Genomic DNA, 14,802 nt, shown 5'->3' on the forward strand with positions numbered 1-14,802 from the left:
CAATCTCCCATCTTCTATCTCTAAGTAAGACTGCTCTTCTGAGCTCTATACTCATATATGCAGCTCCTGCCAATTCTACCTATGACCCTAGTTCTATGCACTTCATTCTCTCCTCTGCCCCTTCTTTTTCTATATTCACTGTCCCTCACTTGGAAAACTGTGACCACCTTTGCATTCATTCTGATGTCTTAGCAACTAACGTGATCAGACTCTGTCCCTAGTCTGTGTTAAACTCTTCAGTGGTTCATCATTATTCCTAGGGTAGATATTGAATGATCTTACTCAGAGTGTATTTTCAGCACTCTGGTTTTCTTTTTGGTTTCTGAATATCCAAGGTTTCTATCCATTTCAGGGCCTTCTCACATCTCAGACCCTTGTCAGGTATGTCCCTTTTACACACTTGTGTGGTGACATGGACTTTTCTTTTGCAGCACGTATCACGATTGCCACTAAATGTTGATGAAATTTTTTGTTTCTTGTTCATCTCTACCACTGAAATGCTCTTTAAAATCAGGCATTATTTCTCTTTTAATAATTTATCCCTAATACTGAGCAGGTTTACTTGATTCAACAAATACTTCTCAAGGGACTGAATAAACCAGTGAGGGGTAAAGGCATGGGACAATTCTGGTATAGGGCTTTTGCCCGAACCTTGAAAGTGGTTGCTGAGGTTGGTGCCTATGGATAGATGTGACATCCAGCTTTCTTCCAGATATAGATTTTTGACTTCCACAGAGGGGACTGTCTATGTCAAGGCCTTTGGGTGTCCCCGAGGACAGCACTGTGTGTCTGAATAAGCTTGATAACAACAAACCTGTGAGACTACAGGGTGTCCAGATTGATTCAGTTGTGAAGAGGGAGACTATGACACTGTCTTGCTTTGACAAATAATGAATTGGTAGCATGATGCTGTAAAAGGAGTCTGGGCTCAAGCAACCACTAAATTAGGGTTTGAATCCCAACTCAACAGCCTATTATCTTATAAAATCAGGCAAGTTATTGAATTTCTAAGCCTCCATAGTCACCTATCTCATTGGATTGTGAGGATTAAATGATGTAATCTACAAGTGCTCAGTTTAGCATTTGGCACATAGCAGAAGCTGACTAAATGTCACCATTATTGTTATTATTAATAGTACCAATTCTGTAATAAAAAACTATTTGACCTTGGCTAGGTTGCTTTCTCCAGCTGTAAGATCATCATCTTTCTTTCTTTCTCTTTCTTCTTTCTTTCTTTCTTTCTTTCTTTCTTTCTTTCTTTCTTTCTCTCTCTCTCTCTCTCTCTCTCTCTCTCTCTCCCCCTTTCTTTCTTTCTTTCTTTCTTTCTTTCTTTCTTTCTTTCTTTCTTTCTTTCTTTCTTTCTTTCTTTCTTTCTTTCTTTCTTTTCTTTGATGAGGTGACCTCTATATTCTCCCCCCTTAAAAAAGTCAATGAATGAGGTAACATTTAAGTCTCATCTATTCTGGAACTCTTTAAATAACACTCCTATGGGAGGGGTAAAATCCTTTCTCTTTGCATCCACACTCATTTAGACTTGTGCTGGAAGATAAGCAAGAATGACACACACAGGAGGGAAGTCCAGTCCAGTCTGGCACAATCCTACCTGGAATCTGGTACTTTTGGGTGGGGCTAGAGGCAGATGTTTCATGACAGCCACATCATGTACATTTTTTTTCCTGGGAATAATGGCAGAAGAGAAACCAGAGAAGCAAGATGACTTAAATTTATTTTCTTGGAAAGAAGATTTTGTTGGCAAGACTTTTGCTTTGCCTCATAAATGGGCAGGGAGGCTAACTGAGCAGGAAGAACTGGGTTTGAACCACTCCCTCTTTGCTGGCTGGGCCCAAGAACATCGCCTGTATGGTTCTTGGTTCCAACTCATACTTTCCTTCTCCAGAAGACCCGGGCTGTCCTTCTGCCCCTTTGGTGGTCTGCCATTAATCTGATACATTTGGGTGAAACGTGTGGGAGGAAAAGAGAACGCGGAGGACAATGGCTTTAAATAGGGAGAGTTGGGGGCACAGAAGAGAGGAATCTCTGGGCAAAAGATAGTATTATATCCAGCTGAGTGACAGAAATCCAAAATTATTAGTGGTTTAAACAAGATTAAGGCTTATTTGTCTCAGACATTAAATGCTAGGGAGGCAGACTGGGGTTGTTACTATGGCTTCAATATGCAGTTTCCATATTGCGGTTCAAGATGGTTGCTCCAATGTTGGTCATCATACCTGCATTCTAGGCAACTGGAAAGAGGAGAGAAAAGGGGAAGGGAAGGGAAGGTTCCATACCTTCTCTTTAAGCACATTTCCTAGAAATTAAACTCGTTGCTTCAACTTATATCCCAATGGCCAATATTTAGTCACATGGCTACATGTAGCTACAGAGAGACTGGGAAATGTATTCTTGTTCTGAATAGACACATGCCTTTCTAACTTTTGCGGGGTTCTATCACTGAGGAAAATGTTGAGTACAGGCATCAGAACACAATCAGTAGTCTCTGCCACACCCTGAAAACAAGAATGGACACTGCAGAGTAATGTTATAAGGACAGCCACAATTAGCCTTAAAAGTGGCTCTGGAGTCAGGCAGCCAGACCTGATTAGACTTTCTAAATCTCTCTGAGCACCAGTCTTCTCTTCTGTAACATTAAGAATAACTTCTCTAGAGAATTACCAGAATCAAACGAGGTGATGTTTGTAACTTGCCTAGTGTCCTTCCTGGCAAACAGTTGGAAGCTTATAATAAGCCTTAATGATTACAATGTTTGTTTTGGATGCAGAACATCCCTAAGGATGTCCTTTTCCTTTGACCCAACTGGAAATGAGATTTCTAGCTGGTCACCATCATTCTTGTGACCGTTACCCACACCCTTCAAAAAGGCTGTTGTTTTCTCTTTAGAGAGCTTAGCCTCTTGCTCAGATTTTGAATTCTTCCAAAAGCCAAGATCTCCTGGACAGAATAGAGTCCTAGCATTTTTATAATAATAGCTTGTAAGAGGAAAAGATCAGTAAGTTCTCTCTCTAGTTAGTGCTTAGTGCTCTCAAACGTGCATAAATTAGGCTTAATAAAGCACTTATTGTCTACTTATCAATAACTGATTATTGAAAACATACCTGCTACCTGTGGTGCAGTCACAGAATACCCAAAGTGGCTCCAGCCCCCAATTTTGCCTTCTTCCACCTGCTGCCTAACAGTCAGCCAATGTCTATGCTTCTCCAAAAGGATTTTATTAATTGCCAATCACTGCAGGGAAAAAGCATGCCTAAGGGTACTCTTTCCATCTCCATCCCAATTGAGGAACACACCCTGGCTTGTGCCCCTAAAACACAAGGCATAGGCCAACTTGACTGTCTGCTGGGCAGCTTTGTTCTGCAGGCGGTGGGTCCAGGCTGTGCCTACTGCCGGCCTGAGCAAGGCCAGGCTGTTGTTTCCTTTACACAGCACCAGAAATGTCAAGTGTGATTTCAGAAAAAATTCAAGGATTCATTTAGGCAGAATTTTACAATTTATGAAGCATTTTTGTATGTCAATAAAAATAACAAGGGTAATACCAACATTTATTGCATATATAAGAAGTATTTCATACACATTCTCTCTAAATTTTACTGTCTAGCATAATGAGCATTACTGTATACTAGTTTTACAGATCGGTAAACAGGCCCAGAGAGTACAGATGACCTATCCAAAAATACAAGCTCGAAAGTGGCAACTCTCAAAAGAGGTAAACTTGGGACTCATGCATTATTCTGATTCCACTATAATTTCTTGCTCCATCAGGAGCCAAGTAGAAGAAAGAAGAGGAAAGACTTGGGCCATAAAAATGCTACCTAGAAGGAAACATTTTAGAACCATAGCTGAATGGTGATCTTACGGGCTCTAGACAGCACAGAAGCCATACACTCTCTTGCCTTCTCCTAATCTCCCTTCTAGTGAAGGCAGCAGGTGTTTCTGAGGGCCACTGGCTAGGAAGGCTGGAGAGAGAGAATTGTTGTCTTTAGATAGGACAGCCTAAAGCTCAGTACCACTGACACGTGTGGAAGTTATGTCAGAGGGAAGCAGGAAATGTTCATAATAGTAATAACAATAATGTCATTTTTTCCTGTTTCATATTTAATATTACAGTTCTCCTTGGCCTCTTTCATTCTATAATTGTATCTCTTATAGTAATATTCTTAAACATCAATACATATGCTTTTTCCTACAATTTCTATAAAAAAATTTCAAATTTTATTATCAATATTACTAGTAAGATAAACATTACTGAGTCATAGTTAATATTTCTTTTATCATTTTAATGTGCTCTGCTGTTGGGTTATTTTGTATTCTTATGTTCAACTTTATGACTTTTTTCTTTTCCTATTTGCTTTAATTATATTTTTGTACATACAATATTTACTGACTTGAAATACAAAACATTAAAAACATACGCTCAGAAGACTTCACTCTCATCAAAACTTCTCTAATCTACTTTCTTTCAGGAACCACTTTCGTTAGTGTCTGAGTTTTTCTAATTTATTTTGTAAACATATGTGTGTATGTCTATAAGTGTTTTTTGCACAGACACCCATATATTTAAAAGAAAATATTTTCATTTTTCTGTTCCTTATTAAGATAACATGAAATGTTTAATTGTTAAATCAGACTTAACATAGATTATAGATCTACCCAGTTCCCATTTAAGACTCATTCAAAGGACATAGGCAAAAGCAAGATACTGGTCAAACATTCTTCCTGTGAAGAGGTCCAGGGCCACCTCCAGCTCTCCCGGTGCCTCCTTCCCCATAGTAAACCACATTCTGTTTCATGCTTAACATGTGAAATGAAGCAATGGACATGGATTGCCGCTCCTTTGGCTGAGCATTTTGCAGGGTTTCCACATAGGAGGTAGTTGATTTCTTCCATCCAGGGCAAAGGAGCTGGTCCTGCAGCTCAGGGACAGCCAGATGGGAGAGTGCCAGGCTGTGTGAGGAGGGCAGAAGCTTCCTCGCTCTCTGGGCCCACCACTCTCCTGACACCTCTGTGTGTTCACCAACCTGGGAACTCAACAATGCCATTTGATCTCAGCTTGATTGATGCTACTCTGAGCACTATGTGCTTATCACTGAGTGAGCTTTTACAAACACTGCTTAACTGAATTGTCAAAACATTTTTGCAAGGTAGACATTATTCCTGTTTTATAAATGAGGAAAATGAGGCTCTGACAGGTTAATGCCTGAGGACACACAGCTGATAGTGGTAGACCTGCAATTTGCCCCAGTTAGCCAGATTCTACCCAGCCTGTAACTACTGTATTCAATGCAAATAAAGCAGTTATCATAATGAAATGCTTAGTAAAAAGCTCAGAGCCCGGAACATAGCAAGTACTCAGTATGGCAATTACTGTAATCAACAGTGTGAGCTCATTGTGGGCATTGTGTATGTATCTTTCTATGACTCCAAGTGCACAGTGCAGGACAGGATATAAATGCTTAATTCTCACTGACCGATGGTGACTTCAGAAGTAGAACATCCGTGGAGAAGAGCAATGTAACTTGAGTGCAGCACTGGCTTAAGGCGTGCAATGTGGACACGATTGGTGACGGTCAATGGCTTGGCTTTCCCAGAGGAGACAGGCCGGCTGGGCTGAGAGTCTCCGGCTCTCCTGGGGTTGACAGAGCCTGGGAAAAGCTGCAGAAAGGAACAAGAAGGTCATTGTTGCCAGCTATAAAAGTTCAAGGACTTTTCCAAAGAAAAGGGATAGGATATGGGTTAACTGAGTTTTCAGACCACAAAGTAACCATTGGGACTTTCCTGATTCTAGCAACCAGTCATAGTTGTGGTGAGTAAAGAAAGTGGTAAAGCAGCAAGGCAGGGCAAGGATTTGACATCCCCAAATGGTTCTGGTTTCATCGCGGGCTTTGTGAAAACAGCCATGGGAACCTACCGGAGCAACGCTGCATGTTTGGACCCAACATCCTCCAGCACTGGGGGCAGCCGCCTTCCCCCGGTTCCAATCACCGTCAGCTCTCTGCCGTGCTTCCTTCACCCCAAGAGGCACACTAAGGTCCAGCACTGAGCCCTGTCCCGTGGGCCCCTATGCAGTTTAGTCCACTCTTCAGCTGGAGGCCCCTAAGGAGGCGTCATTTGCTGTTCGCCAGATTCTCACTACCTAGGCCAAATTTCATTTTGTTATTGAGTATGTGGATAACAGGTCAAACTAGAAACTTGAGCGACCTTGAATGATTTAACTGAGCAAAGGAGGGGGAAGGGCACGTCTTAGGTAAGCTCAGGGACACAGGCCGTCGTCCACCTGGAAAGGACTGACTTGCCTTTGCTAATGGGCCTCCTCCTGTCTTTAAATGCTAACAGCTAGAGAGAGTTAAAAGGATTTCTGAAAGGTTTATTTTGGGGTAGGTTTGAAAGCTCCCCTCTCCTGTTCTGTTTTTCTTTTTAGACAGCTTTGCACAAGGGGCAAGGCTCCTGCCAAAAGGCCTCGTAATGCCCCTCTTTGGGGACTGAATTTATCCGCTCAGCTGTCCCTTGTAAATTTATTCCTGTGTGAGATTTTTCCCAAACCATTCATTCCTTCGCTTAGCTCAGGCAGCTGGAATGCAGAAAAAAAATACATTTTTTCTTTTTCTTATCCTTTTTTTTTTCCTCCCAAGAATGTGCCTTTTGTGTGCTGGGAGGGGCTGCGCTGGAGAGAAGAGAAAGCAGACGTGGGTGCCGATAACACACCTACGGGGCTGTGAGCACCCCGAGCCCAGGGTGGCCCCGGGCTGGTGAAGGTGGCACAGGGCCCCCGGGATGCCAGTGCTGAGGGTGTCTGCAATGGGGGCCTCTGGTCCTCAGCCTGGGACTTGGCCAGAAAAACACCTCACTGGTTGTTTCCATAGCAACATCACAGTTTAACTGGAATGGAAAGCTCTGTGGGTCAGAGCCAGGAGTGGCTTTCCAGCTGCACGTGTGCACAAAGTGGGTCCACGGGGAGGAGGAGAGTGTTGGGAAATTTTACTTTATTTTTCCTTGAGTGGTATGGTCTCTGAGGCAGGTGAGGACTGTGGAAGGGGTTGGAGGTGACATGTGCTTGAAGAATTTGGTTTGCCTTAGGGACAGTGAGAATGTTCCTGCAAGGCATGATCACTGGGGAGGCCTTGCATCTTGAGCAAAAAGGGAAGGTATGTTGGCACAAGCAGGCTCATGAATGGGCTGGACAGTCTGTCCTCTTCACTACCATGATGTTTATCTTCCCAGAGTATACCAGCACATCGGGGTGGTTGAAAATTTAGCAGCTTTGGCAGAAGAGTCAGGATAGGAGTGTGCTCTGTCCTATGGACTTGTGCTGTGGAGCAAAGGGGGTTTGCAGTAGTTCAACGTACAAATGATTAGAGGTCCAGGGGTCCTGCCGCATAATCTGCCAGCCGCAGTCAGAGCAGGCAGATGAACACTGGCACCCCAGTTCTGGGCTCACATCTATGCCATAGCATTCTGTGAGGGTTTCTGCCAAGAATAGCTGTTCAGGAGTGCAGAGGCCCCCACCCAGCCAGGAATCTGTTTTCTCTAATGGGCTGGCAGACAACTTTTAGACTCAATGAACCTGCACCATCTTTTTCTATCTATAGAATATATACACTTTTTTTGAGGCAGGTGCCACTTCTATCCCTCCAGCACCAAAGGACCACCTGGTCATCTGAATAAGAGGCTCATTCATTGAATGTGTGTGCTTGTGACTGAGGCTCTGCCTTTCTAATGAGGTGATGTCCATGCGGCAGACCCATTGGCTACCATTTAAGTAGCCCAGGCGGGAATACTCATTCTATAAAGAATAGACAAACATTCTCAATGGAATGTTTTCGCCATGGTTCGCTGGCAGGATGGTGGTTTCTCTTTCGTGAGCCTGTCTTTCCTGGTCATGTCCTTCCGTAAACACTAAGTGTTTTAAACACCAGTTTTCAATTTCAGTGTGTCGCCCCTTGGAATGAATTAGTTTGAGGGCAACCATAGTTTGTTTCTGGAATGATACTATCACTTAATGGCTAAGAGTTCAGCGCTTGACATAAGACAGACCTAGATTTGAATCCTGGATCTCACTTATATAGCTATGAAGCTACCTGTTCTCTATAAACTTAGTTTCCTCAACTGTTAGGACTAAATGTAATAATGTGTTTGAATCTCCCAATTATATTACTTATTACCATTATTGGTTATGCAATAATTGATATATGTTAGAACTTATGAGCTAGAAGCCCCCAGGCTAAATGTGTCCTTCCCCCAGACCCAGATGTTTGGCCAGTGCAGTATTTTAAATAACATTGACTTAGTTGCCAACATCTTAAAATTGGGAAATTTCACATAAAATTTGGAATTTGAGGCTTATGTTGAAAAATCATTAGCTCTGACAAGCCTGGCTCCTGTTTCTTGTGTGGTAACAGGCAGTGGTGGGCTGAGCAGGACTGGTGACTTTGCATGGGGTCTACACCTCCAGTTCACCAGCAGCTCAGTCCTCTTGCTTGTGTTACCTCCTCCCTATGGGCACATGCCCTTGGGTCCCCACACCTATAGGGTCCCTGCTGACTCTGGAATTCTAGCTCTTTTGGCTCACTGATGTGTAAGGGCTCCTGGAACCCAGCAAATCAAGTTAAAGTTAACCTTGCCAATAATGCTTCTCTGCTTAAATGAGAGAAATCTGGTAGCATCTTCTTTGCCATCCAAAAGAGTAGTTGATTTTATTGCTCTCAGCAATGCCTGGGGGCCAGAACCTGCTGATCTAAAAAGTCTCCCTCTTTGATCACTGACCATTGGGTCATCTCAGTAGCATGTCTTCCTTGCTCTCATACCAAAGTCTAAAATGCTCATGACTTTGGCCTTGCGGTTTAGGAAGTTGCTTCTCTTGCTTTGATGCTGATGTCTGGGTGGCATTTGGGCATAATTTACTCTTTTCTTGACTCTTGATTATTTTGAGTCTCTAGAGCTGCCTGGTCCTAGTGCTCAAGAACTTTGCTCATTGAGTTAATGACAGTGCTAGACTATGCTACTGGCTCTTGCTCAGAAGTACTTCTGGTGCTTGGGAAAAACCATGATGGGAAGAAGCCTTTCTTTCTCTCTCTGCGCCTCCCAGCTTCTTCTTTTGTATGGGATGGAGGTAGAACCACAACAGCATAGAGGAGGTGAAGGCTTGGAAGAAGCCCTGAGCCTCCTTCTTTTCTTCAGAGGTTCTTCTGTAGAGCCACAACTTCATGAAAGTTCTGTGGGAGTCAACTTCTCCCTTCTGCCTCAGACACATCCCATGAGGTTGTTGAGCTCTGGGGAGGTGCTGGGTCTGAGCATGGGATTGAGGTCTGGGAGGGACTTGACAGTTTCTGTGGGTGGATAGGTTTCTCTGACCCTTAGTGTAATGCTGGTGGCAGAGGCCAGGAAGGTTCACATTGGGTTCAGGCAGACAGTAGAGGAACTGTGGAGCCGGAAAGCATTGGGCCATTCCTGTTTAATAGATTCTTGCAACGGAGAGCAAACAGGCAAGGAAAAGCCTCTTCTCCTTGCAGCAGGCAAACAAACAGCAAAATGGCCCCTCACAGTGGCAGCAAATGACCTGCAATTTGCCCTGAGGGCAAGCACCTGTAGCCTTACATAGGATACACACATGTGGTTCTGCCACATGCCCATGTACTAGTCATGCAAAGTGTAAGTGAGCAAGCCTAACACAGCTGTTTCCCTACATTCCACTCCTTTGGGTTGCTTACCTCACAATCTATATGACACAATCTTCTGCAATGGTCCTTGTGTGAGGAGTGAGGCACATTACATCACAGAAACAGTACAGACCACAGCAAATGAATAAGAAAGGCACAAGCTATACCAAAAATGACATTAATTACAAAGGTACCCCTCACAATATCTCCCTGAGCACTCTGCCCAGAGAGTTAACAGGAGGCCTACTTCTTGCCCCTTACCCCATGATAGATGGGAGGCCTGTACAGTTCAGGGTCATATCCATTAAAGAAAATGTTCTTGGTACAAATCTGCAACTGGATGGGAGCAGCTGCGCAGTGCAGGAGGGCATCCACAGGTGCCGGGACCCCTGCCAGGGTCTCTTGTTACTGTCCACAAGTGGAGTTTCCATCCAGCAAGGGAGCCAGTAGCCCCCCTCTTGTCATAGTCCCTTCTTTAAGAGCCATCATACTGTTCAATGATCAGTCCACGATAGCATAGCTGTCTGTACAAATCACCAAAGGTGAAGGTCCATTACAGGAAACCAGCCATAGAGCTCTTTGATAACAGACCTCAACACCTTTCCATAAGCACTCTGTCCATTGCCACAAGCCCTATCCAAACTCCTCAGCAAGCTCAGGGTGTGGCAAGGTCAAACACATTCAAGGCTTGTGCCACCTTGGTAATTCTCTTAGCTGCTGCTGCTGCTAAAAAAAAAAAAAAAAAAAAAAAGCACTTATTATCTTCTAAGGCCAACACCTGCTGCACATTAGAAGGTGATCAGTGGACTGCCAATTTCACATGGGACCTTTGGCCTCCCACCCACCCTAGTTAGACAGGTCCCTCAACCTTCCTCCTATTTAGACTGGAACAACAGGTCTTGGGGATCCACCTCCCCCACAGCTTTCTCCATCATATAATCCTGCAGTTGTGCAACCCGAATGCCAGCCATTTTCTTGGCAGTTGCTAGGGCTGCCCGCTTCCCCCACTTTTTCAGCAGCTGGAGCCTCTGCTCTGGATTAAGCTTCTTGCCCCTTACCCCATGGGCATCATTCCAGAGAGCATGATGCCATCCACCTCTATGTCCTACAACCACAGCAACCAAGATGCCAGGGACTCAGTGAATTTCACTTAAATTTCACTCCTAACTCCATCAACTCTGTCTGGGTATAGGGCCAGACCACAGAGTGCTCCACTACTGGAGGAGGGGTTGTGCCTGACCCTGAGGCACTTTTTGCTGCTGGGTTTTTACCTTCTGGGTAACCAAAGTTCTGACAGGACTCTGTTAGACCTGCCATCCAATTTCTTTTTATCTTCCTCAGCTGTAATCAATACTACCCACATCTGTGTTCAGGTAACCTTTATAGGCCCATTTCTCTTGTTAGTTGGAGGGGGCAGGTGCAGCATAGGCAGCAGCTCACACAGCTTTATGATCCCATCCTGCCTCCACCTCCCACAAACCTGCCACTGTCTGTGTAACAGTGTTGATGGGCTGCTCCACATAAGGGCTCAAAATAGCCATTAGTGGCCCAAAAAGGGATGAAGGGGCTCTACAGAGAATAAGGTCCTTTATCCCTGCTGTAAATACTTCCTCATCTGGCTCACAGGGTCACAGGTTAAAAGCAGCCTTCTTCATGTCTAGTTTCCAGAGGACCTGCTGCAGCTCAATATATGACTTCTACTGAATCACTGGCCCTGGAAAATCTCCAGCATTCTGCCAGACCATATGAATGGCAGCCATCACCCATTCTAATAGTGTATGGTTTCCTGGGTTGTCATGGCAGTCCTGAAGACACTGCCTCAAGGAGTAGTGCTTGGTAATGGCAGCTAATTTCTCCATCTCTGTTCCAGAGAGCATGATGCCATCCACCTCTATGTCCTACAACCACAGCAACCAAGATGCCAGGGACTCAGTGAATTTCACTTAAATTTCACTCCTAACTCCATCAACTCTGTCTGGGTATAGGGCCAGACCACAGAGTGCTCCACTACTGGAGGAGGGGTTGTGCCTGCCCCTGAGGCACTTTTTGCTGCTGGGTTTTTACCTTCTGGGTGATCACCAGCCAGGCTCTGAGTCTGCCAATGGCAATTTTAGCCTGAATCTCTTCCTCAGAGAATGAGAAGTTGGGAATTCCTGTAACCACCCATTCAGAGCCACTCCACTGGCACGAATGCAGCTCTTTGTTCAACAACTGCTTCAGCTTTTGCGGCTGCCAGCTCTTGGCCTGAAACTGAAACTCAAGTTCTTGAACCCACAGTTTCTCTAACAACTGCTTATTTCAGCATTCTGCTTCTAGGGAAAACTGGAGTTCTCAAACTTGGGTGGCCTCTCTCACAGAGATTTCAGTTTCTTCTTGTGGGGCTATAAAAAACACCCAGCCCATGGCCCCCAACAGTATAGCCACAGGGAACCATATGCTGGAGAACCACAGCCATTCCTCTAGCTCACCCTTCAAGGGTGTTGGTAGCTCCATAGCAATCTGATCTGAATCCTGCCCACTACGCCAGATGTAATGCTAGTGGCCAAGGCGAGGCAGGTCCACACTGAATTTGGACAGATGGTAGAGCAACGGCAGAGCTAGAAAGCGTTAGGCCATTCCCATTTAATAGATTCTCAGAATAGCAGACAAGAAAACAGGCAGGGGAAAACCTCTTTTCCTGGAAGTAGGCAAACAAACAGCAAAACAGCCCCTTGCAGTAGTGGGCAAGCAATCTGCCATCTGCCCTCAGGGCAGCATCTGTAGCCTTACATAGGCTACACACATGTGGCTCTGTCACATGCTCATGCACGACTCATGCCAATGCAAGCAAGCAAGCTTAACACAGCTGTTTTCCCTACATTTAGCAAATAGCCCTGGATGAGGTCTGGCCTCCTCCCTACCCAGCAGTATTACTGTGATTGTTGGTAGTCTGAACAGTAAGGAAGAGTGGGTGGCTGCCATTGGGAATGTAATTCTGTGACTTTCTATTTGCCAAATTCTCCAACTTTGGGGACAAATGTTCCATGAATTTTTAGTTTTTTAGGTTAGTGTGTAATGACTGAGAGACTGGGTTAAAGAGCTTTGGTATTCCTGCCATCATCTCCAGGAAGTGGGGTTGAAGCAACAGAGCATTTTTAGAGAGCCCAAAGAAAATACCATTTTGTGCAGAAACAAGCTTGCTATTTAAGTTCCATCAACAAATTGACAGGAGAGCAAGAGACAGCCAAAAATCACATTACATTTTCTACAATTTTGATAGCCTTAAGATAATCCACTTGTGTGTTCACTGATCTAAAGACACAGAACTCATTCATACTAGAGGTTGGGTTTACTCACCCTGATGGTCTGTACATGAGTGGTCTTGTCCTCTCTAAGTGTCTTCAGATGAGTGACAGGATAGCCAAGCTCCTTGGCCTGAGGCTGCCCTGGGAAGAGGCTGCTGGGATGCCCTGCTCCTCACAGGGCCACGGGAAGCTGGTGAGGAAAGGCCCAAGCCAATCTAACTGCATGTCCCTGCAGATCACAGGCCTCTGCACACCAGGTCTCACTGGACACGGTGATTTTCCATCCCAAATCTGCACCAGAGTCACCTGAAAGCGCGCTGGATGCAAGCCGAAGTCGGCAGGTTTAACAAGCACTCCTAAATGACTCCGAGCTTAAGAAACACCCATCTCACATGTGGACTTTAAAAAATCATGTGGAGAATGTTTTTCATTCCTCAATTTCAAACATTCTTTAATAGTATCTCTGATTAGAGTGGAGAAGTTCCAGGAACCTAAATGCCAAGCCCTGGACGGGACAGGGTATGGGCTTCATAACCGTCTCGTGCTGCCTGGGGCTCCGTTCAGGTCAGGTCAGCGAGGGCCTCATTACTCCAGACACCTGCTGGAGGGAGCTTCGTAACCAGCTCTAGATGTCCTTCTCGTTAAGCTGCAATTGTTCCATTTAAAGACTTGACCTGACACCTCTTGGTTCCAGTTGGCACACATTTTCACTTAAAACCATCAAATATTGGCTCCAAAGGGAATTTAGAGATCTATTTCTGAGTTCCCATTTTTATAAATGAGGAGTTACAGGTTAGAACTAGTAAAAAATAAAAAGGCTACCATTATTAATTTTTGAATCTGCATTCAAGGAACTTCATGGAGAGAGAGACGTAGGAAGAGAGCAATCAACTAGGAACAAAATTATTCTCCCCAGATTCAGCTGTTGCCTGGGCAGAGATGATCTCCCATTTCCAGCAATGGCGAAATGCCCTGTCCCCCCTCCCCAGCTTCGCTGTCACTCAGAGGGGACAGCTCACCTGGCCCCACCTGCTTGAATGGGCGCTTCCACTCAGGAATGTGCCACCCCGACTTGCTTGTGGTGGGACATGTTCAGTAGACACAGAGTGACAGTTATGTCACAAGCTCTACTTTGGGCCTCAGTAGCATTCACATCAAGAATGGGAGTTCCCCATTCTTTCCCAGAGCTTACTATCTAATTCTAAACATATGAAATTGTTTGTGTTTTTAACTGTCTGCTTTCTCCCTTGCAAGAAAATTTTGATGCATGAATTTTTGATAAAGAATAACTCAATTCCTTTACTTCCTCATTCCACAAATATTCATAGGAAACCACTCTATGTCAGACATGTAAGAGAAGATTGGTTTTTCCCGGAGTCCCGTCTACTGTATGCACTGCGGTGTGCAGGGCACGTTACAAAGAGATGCACCAAAGACATGCATGGTAGGCAGCTGCTGAGTGAGTATATGAGAGAGATGATGGTTCCTTCCTCTATTACATTTAATTTTTAAATTGAGGTTAAATTAACACAGGATGATTAGCACAACCTGAACTGCACATATCTTCAGTGCTCTCTTTGTTGAGTTTCACCGTGGTTTTCTATGGTTATTTTAGCTAGTTCTTTGGCTTTATGTTTTAAGCTGTTTCTGCCCTCAGCCCATGACCCAGACTAAAATATGACCTATACGTCTTGGTGGAGGGGCGCCCCAACACAGCCCCAGGAAGTGGAGGAACTCATGGCGTGGAGCTTCTAGAATCCTCTGCCAGAGAGCATCGTGGTGCACAGTGGAGGCTGCGGCAGCTCCAGGTTCCTGCCTTGAGGGCATGGAACCATGCGTGAAGAGATGAA

This window comes from Saccopteryx leptura, chromosome 2 (genome assembly GCF_036850995.1).
Source record: "Saccopteryx leptura isolate mSacLep1 chromosome 2, mSacLep1_pri_phased_curated, whole genome shotgun sequence".
NCBI lineage: Eukaryota > Metazoa > Chordata > Mammalia > Chiroptera > Emballonuridae > Saccopteryx > Saccopteryx leptura.